Raw genomic sequence first — 9614 nt, forward strand, 5'->3', positions numbered from 1 at the left:
GGTTTTTAATTCAAATTGGGTTGTTCTTACACCTAAAATTTATCCAAAACCCACCAACTAGCCTAAAATAAGACCTTCCCCCACATGAGACCTTCCCGCCTAAAGACCTTCCCCCGCATGAGACCTTCCCCAAAAAATATTCCCCACATAAAACCTTCCCCCACGTGACACCCTACCCACCATATATACACACAAAAAGGGAGATCTGAAAGGGGACCCAAAAAAAAAAGAAGAGAACACTCCTTTCTCTCTGGAAGACCAACAACAACGCCTCTCTCTCGCTCCAAAAGGCTAGAAGACGCCGAGACCACTCCCAAGAGAAAGATTGGACTTCTCTTCACCAAAAACCATCTCCTAAATCTCCACTGAAACACCTTCGAGATACCATGCAGAAACTCACTAAAACCAGCTCAAAAACCAGCCGAAATACCTCTGAAAAATGCTATTGAAGCAGCTCCGAAGCGTCCCCATTAATCGTGTCGAAGCTCTGTTACCCAAGGTCGCCGGCGAGCCTTTTTTGGCAGCCTTCGCTATTGCTCTTCTCTACTGTTGCATCACCTCTGCCATTTCTGGGTGTTCGAGTTTGGTTCAAAATTTAGAAGCTGAAGTTGTGTTTCGCTGTTTCTACTTCCGTTGACCTCCGTTCGAGTTAGTTTATGCCGTTATCTGACCTATTCTAGCTTGTACTCTAGTCGATCAGGTTAATTCTGAAATTTTTCTGTCTTGTGCTTACACTAAACAAATAAAACGGTTGAGTTCATGCTTAGCTTCGAGGATTTGCTCGATTTCTGATTTCTGTGTTATTTTCATGAAGCATGATGCCTTTTTTTTTATTAATTCGGTCCCTATTTTCTTGGTAAGAGTGCCGTGCTGGTTTATGCAACCGTACAAGTTTAATTACATTTTTTTTTTGTTGAGAATGGGTTGAACCTTTGTTTAATGGTGGCGGATCTGCATAGTTTTCTCTCTCTGTTCTGTGATTCAATTGTTAATAAGGGTATTAAATCCTCAGTGGGAAAACTTAGCAGTGCCTTTGTTTGGTGCTAAATAGAAAGAAAGGGAATAATGCATGCTATTACTGTAATATTTTCCTAACAGTGCTCATGCTGAAATTTTGAACATTATTTTTAAATACTGTTGTTAGTAAATTAGATATTATATTGTCTACATGTGTACACTAGCCCATTTTACCGTTCTGATTTGTATTGTGACAAGAGAATGTGATATTTCTTTTGGGCTGGTAATTTGTTGGCTTGTGATGCTTTAACCAAGAACAAGTGTTTGGACGGAAGTGTTCAATTCTTTGAAAAAGTTGAAATGATGAAAGTGCTATACCATATACGTTTAGCATTTTACCATCTTGAAATGATATAATTTATTGCTAGCCTACTCCAACTAGTTTAAAATTCTTGTACTCCAAACGCCCTCATATCCATAATCCATGACCTTTCACAAATAGCCCGAACTTTTGAATACCCGTAGTTTGTTTTAGTTGAGTAAAGCCCTTTGGAATAATTTGAGGCGTGTCATGACAAATAAAATCCCAAAACTCATGGCCCTCACTTAATTAATTAAAATTCTTAGAATTCGAGGCGTGCCATTTAGAAAATTTCCATGGCCCTCTCAAAGTTAACAACTCGTAGTTGCTTTAGGCGCGTTATTTTAATAATATTACCTTCTTAAACTCAGGTGCGCATTTCATGTGACCCAAATCCAAATCCTAAAACGTTGAATAGAGTGTGTTTCGGATCCGGGTGCATTTCATGTAACGTGATCCAAAAACATGTTTTAAACGATGTTCAATCTTCCTTAAAAAATCAATTAAAAGCGGTAAATAATTTAAAATTGCACTATAGGATGAACATTTTTTTAAAATCTGATAATAGGCCAATTATGATGGTTTAAGCGACCGTGCTAGAACCACGGGATCCGGGGGTGCCTAACACCTTCCCTCGGGTCAACAGAATTCCTTATTCAGAATTTCTGGTTCGCAACCAATTGGGAAGTCGACAATTTTCCTCGATTTGGGATTTAAGTTAAATCGGTGACTTGGGACACCAAAAGCCAATCCTATCCCAAGTGGCGACTCTAGAAATAAACAAATAATCCCATTTCGAATAATGTTACTTTAAATGGAAAAACTCCCTTATACATTATCCTTCGGGGTAGGCGTGTAAAAAAGGAGGTGTGACAATGAGCATGTGCGTTTTGTGTGCTAGACATGAGTAAGCCTGAAATCAAAGAATCTTTGACAAGAAAAAGTGTGAAGAATAACATGTGTTATCGGAAAACTAGCACTAAAATAATCACTATTATCTTTAGCCCCACGGTGGGCGCCAAAAACTGTTTACCTCGAAAATTGTAAGTAACAATTAAAGATTATTTGTGGTTTTAAAGATACGTGATATATTCTAATACTAGTGATTATATGAGTAATATTGAGCTTAAGTAAGAAGAGATAATGAACCAAATCAATGTTATCAGGACAGTAGGGGCTCGAGCTCGTCTATCCAGGGACCTCGAGGTCAGCTAAGACCAATAAAGTTTGAACAATAAAGTAAAGGCAATAAAGCTGAAGAATAATTGCTGAGCACATTGAACAAGAGAAGAATAAGAATGTTCTATTGCAATGAATGATTTGATTCCTTTACAATATGATTGAGGTCCCCTTTATATAGAGGGAAAAACCCCAAAATAGTACATTGCTCATAAAGGTAAAGAATTCTATTGGTACAGGTGTATAACGGCCTAGTACGAACCTGTACTATTTCGTACAACCCTTATCCTATAATTAATGCCCAGGTCCACGTGTCCTTGAGAAACTCCCGCTCTTTCTTGATTGACTTCGAGATATTGCTTCCCTCGATGAAGTCCGTGCCAGGTGTCCGATCAGCTTCCTCGAGGTAGGTATCCCTTAGTCGGATACGACACCCACTTCGAGTCTCCCGGACTCGGGCCTATAGCCCGATTTAAGCCTTCAAAATCATATTCCTCGATTTTGACCGTATACAAGACATAGACTGAATCAAATGACTAACGTTACGTTTGATAAACTTGGAAAAGCTCATCATGAAAAATAAGTTACAAGGCTCATAAAATATAAAAATGTAAAACAACTTGAGTATTTTCATACTTTCCCCACCCAACACTAAGAGGTGTAAAAATGTTGGAAAGAATTATATATGGAAACAATTTCTTTGAGATTGTTAGTATCACCAAAAGTCTTTTCTCCTATTCATTTAATCCCCCTCTTCGCCACCCCCCCACCCCCACCCAAAAAAAATGGAAAAAGAGAAAATGATGTAAGGTTCAAAATGGGCCAGTAAACATTACTAGCACTGTAGTCTGGGAAAAGTGCACGGTTGGCCACTAATAACACATGTATTTACATTTAAGCCACCGTTTAAATGTCTTTAGTCTTTAGCCACTACTTTAATAAACTTTAACTGCCCGGACGAAAATACCCTTCTGCTCATGTCCTTAACTTCAGGACTTCAAGACTACATGTCCTTAACTTTTCAACTTGGAACTCTAAGTTCAGGACTTTAGGACTACATGTCCTTAACTTTTGAACCTGTAACTCTAAGTTCAGGACTTCAGGACTACATGTCCTTAACATTTGAACTTGGAACTCTAAGTTCAGGACTTCAAGGCTACATGTCCTTAACTTTTGAACTTGGAACTCAAACTTCAAGACCAAGCGTCCTTAACTTTTGAACTTGTAAGTCAAAGTTAAGGACCTATTGTCCTTAACTTTTGAACTTGTAACTGTAAGTTAAGGACTGCTTGTCCTTAACTTTTGAACGTGTAACTGTAAGTTAAGGACTGTCTATCCTTAACTTTTGAACTTGGAACTCAAACTTCAAGACCAAGCGTCCTTAACTTTTGAACTTGTAAGTCAAAGTTAAGGACCTATTGTCCTTAACTTTTGAACTTGTAACTGTAAGTTAAGGACTGCCTGTCCTTAACTTTTGAACTTGTAACTATAAGTTAAGGACTGTCTGTCCTTAACTTTAGAACTTGTAACTGTAAGTTAAGAACTGTCTGTCCTTAACTTTTGAACTTGTGTCCTTAACTTTAGGACTTCAAGTTAGAAACTCATAAGTTCACCAGCAGAAAAATCAAAAGATAAACTATTATGTGCAATTTCTGGTGTGTCGAGAAACAAAACCACTTGCATTCTGCTCATGGAAAATCATGACTCATGGAAACTCATCATAAAATTGGTGGAGGGTCTTGGGCAACTTAACAATTTCGCAGCCAATCCTGATGAATATGGGGATACACAATTCCTTGAACACAAGCCGCAACATGTTCTCTTTGCCATGATAACGAACTTCTCCAGAACCATTGCATTTTTAGCAGAAATTTTGAAAGTTCGAAAAGCCTATCATGCCTCCACGTCCGACACATCCCGATGAAAACGGGGTAGATAATATTAACACTCTTGAGACTGGGAAATACAGAGTTTGAAATCCCACTCTCCAGATTGATATTTCAAGTTAAAAACAACAGAGAATACGAAGTCTTTATGTTTTGAATGCATCGGTGTATTTCTGTTTAGGGAGGAAAGGGTAACACAGTTTTTTCGTATTAATTTTAATAGACTAGTGGCTACTATTGCTAAGCATTAAAAATGCTGGATAAAAAGTAAATACCAGCTTAAACAGTGGCTACCCCACACCATTTCTACCTGTAGTCTCCATTGATCCAGTGGCCCAATTACAAAAGGATGACAAAAAGAGATTTTTACCTATATGTACTGCATTACAAACTTATTTATGTACTGCATTACAAACTATTTACGTTTGGATTTTAACTTAATTACAAGTTGATATATAATTTATCAATTATATACAAATTAGTATTAATAAGTGTATATCCCTTTATATTAGAAATTGAATAGGGAATCCCTATCCCTTTATACTTGCTCTCTCTCTCTCTCTCTCTCTCTCTCTCTCTCTCTCTCTCTCTCTCTCTCTCTCTCTCTCTCCTTCTTTGTCCTTCCATCTTCTCTACTTTTTATCCTTTCATGTTGTATAGAGTTTTAATGGAATTCATCAGTGGATTTTAATCGTTTTAATATAAAGTTTTAATTTTCATTCATGTTGTACAATTGGTGTTCCAATTGAAATTGTCTATCAATAAATTTTGAAGATGTTTGACTTTCCATTATTGACACCCGCTAAAAAGTTTCGAAACGCTGAATTCTAATTCCGGTTTTCGAAAAATAAAATTTATTTTTGGATTTGGTGTTGTTGCAAACAATTGGGAATATTCTTTGAAATTTATATCTCAATTTTGAGGGTGTTTGGTGAAGATTAGAGTTGATTTTGGCTGGATTTCAAATTAAAACAAGAAGAAGAAGAAGAAGAAGAAGAAGAAGAAGAAGAAGAAGAAGAGGAAGAAGAAGAACAAGAAGAAGAAGAAGAAGAACACATGACATATAAGTACTCAAGCTGAAGAGCATCTTCTGCTAAACCCCTCAAAATGTGACTACTTTCCTCAGTAAGGTCAGATGCTAAGTACTCAAGCTTCATTCAACATTGATGCTCAGTCTCTCAACCTCGAAATTTTCCTTTCACTTTTACCCTTGAGGCAAATTTATCCACTCTGTTATTATCCTCTTGTTAGCAGATTCTCGTATCAATTAATGGTGTCATGAGAGAATTTACATATGTATTGTTATACGTAAATGAAACCTTTTGGCTTCCGTCTTCATGTCCCTTTTTACCTCATGTTAACGGCTCCAAAATGATAGGAGAATCTTTCAATGTTAATGACATTCTCGAAAGAGCATTTGTTGCCAACAGCTTGCTCAAATGGTTGCCAGTTCCTGTGAGCGTTACTGTGTTAAACCAAAAATCAGGAAAAACTGTTAGAAAAATAAAAGAAACTGGAAAAACAGAAGAGTTTAAGAAATATTCCGAGTCCACAATTTTCTTGTGTATCCTTAAGGAATTTTAACCCCCTCACACGTTGCCAAGGTAATGGATTAAATCCTCCCAGGATAAAACGGATTAAACCTTCCTGCAACAGTGGCAATACAAACTGCAGGATACCAACGAACTCAAAGAACGGAGCAAAATCACACTTACGAATTTGAGAGAGAGAGACTGCGAATTAGGATGCAGTATATTCAGAAAGAAAGAAGTTCTGGAGTGTTTTTCGTGTATAGAAAATGGAGCCTTGCCTCAGAATTTATAGGCAATTATCAGAAGAGGTGTCTGGAAAAGGTGCCTTTTCAGAAGAATACGCTGCCTGCCGCGGTTCTATCACGGTCGCGGCAGAACCGCGGTCAGAGAGGCTTTCTAAACCTGCTTGCCGCGGTTCTACCGCGGTCGCGGCAGAACCGCGGCCAGAGAGGCCCTCTGAACCTTCAGCAGGGTTCTGGCGTATTTTCAGCAGTGATTTGGCATTTAATTAATTATTAAATAATTAAATAAATTTGTCCAAAAATAATCTTATCGATCATTTGACAAATCCGAAGCCGAAGCCGAAGCCGAACCGAGCCGAGCAACGACGGCGCGAGGGTTCATTCTCTTCAACTCCTTTTAAGAGCTTTAAGAAGTGATTCTATATATAAGCACACAAATGTGGTTGTCCCTCACCAATGAGGGACAAAGTGCAAGACAAAAGTTCACTTCTTCAAATTTTCAATTTCCCTCCATTTTATTTTCCTCCATTTCCAATTCACACTTCTTCTACTTTAAAGCGCAATGGCTTAAAGTCCAACAGTTCCCACGTCAGTGCGGCGAGCCTCAAGTCCATTAGGTGTGCAATAACACATTTCTGCTCGCTATAAATATTGTAGCGGATGCTAGAATAACTACAAAATTCACAATTTTGAGTCTCTTAAGGACATACTTGGAAGCATCCGGCGAAGATTATTATCATCCTAGAGTGAAAACGGTAGTCATGTTAGCTGTAAATCATATCCTAAGAAATAATTACTAGGAAAAAAAAACAATTCAGGAAGGAGATGTTGAATTACATCAAATGACTAATAAGCTCTGCTTATTAAATTTATGAGATTTAATATGTGTCTTGTACTACTAAGATTTGACCTTAAGATGCAGGACTTGTGCATTAGTCGACTTCAAAAACAGATGCAAATTTATCAATGCCTTCACTTATTTTAAGAAAAAATTATTGTTACAAAGTTTAAGAGCCATTATCCGGTAAACTCATTGCGCATTTCATTACAAACTCCTTACACGGTAGCAAAAGTTTATATAAGTGCTCATTTAGTTTTCATTCTGCTATCCAGCCTATAATGTATTTGAACTCTTATCCCACGTAAAATTATTCTGGAGTTATCACATGGCAAGAAGGTGTATACTTCTATTATAAATCACATGCTAATATATTTGTATTGTACATGCGACTCACTTTCTAAACAACTCCCAATGAAAGCCAAGATTGGCAGGCATACCTCAAATATTCAAGTGGGCAGGTATACAACCTCAAATATTCAACTTAACTTTCTTCTTATGTTTGTGAGACTTCTAGATGTTTCTTGGATGGTATTATCTGAGTGTTGTTCTTCTTTCTTTTTTTCTATAGTTGTATCAGCTTTTAGAACTCTCTCTTCCTAATTTATGTAATATTTTAAAATTTTTAGATCGAACTTCTAATTCTGATAAATATGATGATAATTGTGCTACATGCTTGTGTTCATAGCTAGAAGACTGATTCAAGAGAGGTTAAGTCAAGCTGCAAGTTCTTACCTTCTTCACCATGCTTTCATCCTACAACAACACATCTCTTTCGTAGCGTTATTCCTTTGCTCTTCAGTACCATAATGCTCTTCAAAACTGTGCAAGAATCAACATTTTAAGTTATTGAATCAATTTCTGGACCCATTCACCTTATTCTCTTGCCAAATTAACTTCGAACTGCAATAAGAACATGGGGATCATAAGTGTGTTTCTTTATATCTAACTAATGTTAAAACAAAGCTAGATAGCTATCTTGCAATAGAAACATACATGGAGGCAATTGGAGTTTTTTTTTTTTTAAAAGTAAGCAAATGAATTTTATTTCAAAAGATAATAAAAAAGTTGCTTTAGGCATATTATCAAATACTTTAGCTACATCAGTATGCCCAGTGCTGCAACAGAGCATGTACCTATTAAGAGATTTTTCATAAGAGGCATTTGAACAGATAATCAAATGCATGTACAAAATTCACAATGAAACTTGAAGTAAAACAAAAAAAAAAAAAAAAAAAACAAATATGTATCATCCATAAACAAATACAAAATAACACATTTAATTGAACAAAAAGGAGCAGAAGAAGAAAAAAACACAAATCCATAGAGAACCTCAAAGTAGAATATTAAAATCAAAGTTTTACATGCTCACCAAGTTATGTTGCAATAGCAAAAATAAACAAAAACCAAAGACAATGAAGAATATAGTTTACAATTACCATCTATAAAAACTTTCGGTAGAATCCAATGAATAGGAACTCATATGTACCCACCAAATTATGCTTACACAATAGGCAAGGACCATGGAAGAACATCACCGAGTATTAAGTTTGTAATCCTCGCAGGTTAGTGAGAGAAAAAAAGGTTTAGTATCTATGTTTATTTGGTACACGTGTTTTATGGGGAGGAGACAGCACACGTGTTTTTACAATTATATTATACGTGTTTCTATGGAGAGACAAATGTACCATCTATCCCTAAGGGATCGTTTGGTAGCCGGTTAGAGAGGAGTTATCTATGTATTAAATGTAGGATAACTTTATACATTGTTTGGTTAAAAGAAGGGGGAAGAATAATCTCCACGTAGAAGCTAGCATAAGTTATACAATGTTTGGCTGTTTTTTTCCTCTTTTTCACATAAAATATAACATTGCTAATACAATGTTTGGTTCATGTATTTTCTTTTCCGCATAACTAAACATGTATAAGTTATGAGGGAATCTATGTATTATTTATGCAAGGTAGAAGGTGGAATAACTTATACATAATTAGTAATACTTGTATTAAAACACAAAATGACAAGAATACCCTTTATTCAAACTTGTATTTTTTTGTTTAAAAAAATATATTTAAACTATACTAACAATTTTAATAAAAATAAAGTAAGCTAATAATAAATAACACTCATATTACATTTATATTACTAATCCTTATATAACTACCACATAACTAATCCCCGCATAATTAATCCATGCATAACTAATCCCAACATAACTCAACCTTGCATAACTTATCTCTGCATAACTAATACCTGCATTACTTATTCCTGCATAACTAATACATACATAACTAATACCTGCATATCTAATACATGTATAACTAATACCTGCATAACTCTAACCGGTAACCAAACGACCCCTAAATGTGTTCACAATTTCAAAATTATCTTAACAGTACAATTTCCATTGCTTGTTGTACAACTTTTAGTGCAGTGTCGTTCCTTCTTAGCCATTTATATATAGTAGTAAAAGTAATATATATATATATATATATATATATATATATATATATATATATATATATAATATACAAAAATATATGTTTTTCGACTATTCTTTTTAAGTGGGCTATACAACGTCATTTTTCAATCATAAAATGTCCACAAGGATCACGTGAGAG

The 9614-nt window shown here is 35.7% G+C and overlaps 1 protein-coding gene across 1 annotated transcript in view; it reads right to left on the reverse strand.

Annotated features, from left to right (window-relative positions):
• The window catches only part of LOC109228937 (dynein light chain, cytoplasmic-like), a 19169-nt gene extending 11298 nt beyond the window's left edge, over positions 1–7871 (reverse strand). The window contains exon 1 of the mRNA XM_019394204.1: positions 7731–7871. The gene's annotated coding sequence lies outside the window, so the exon portion shown is untranslated. The remainder of the gene's footprint in view (positions 1–7730) is intronic.

This window comes from Nicotiana attenuata, chromosome 7 (assembly GCF_001879085.1).
Source record: "Nicotiana attenuata strain UT chromosome 7, NIATTr2, whole genome shotgun sequence".
Lineage (NCBI taxonomy): Eukaryota > Viridiplantae > Streptophyta > Magnoliopsida > Solanales > Solanaceae > Nicotiana > Nicotiana attenuata.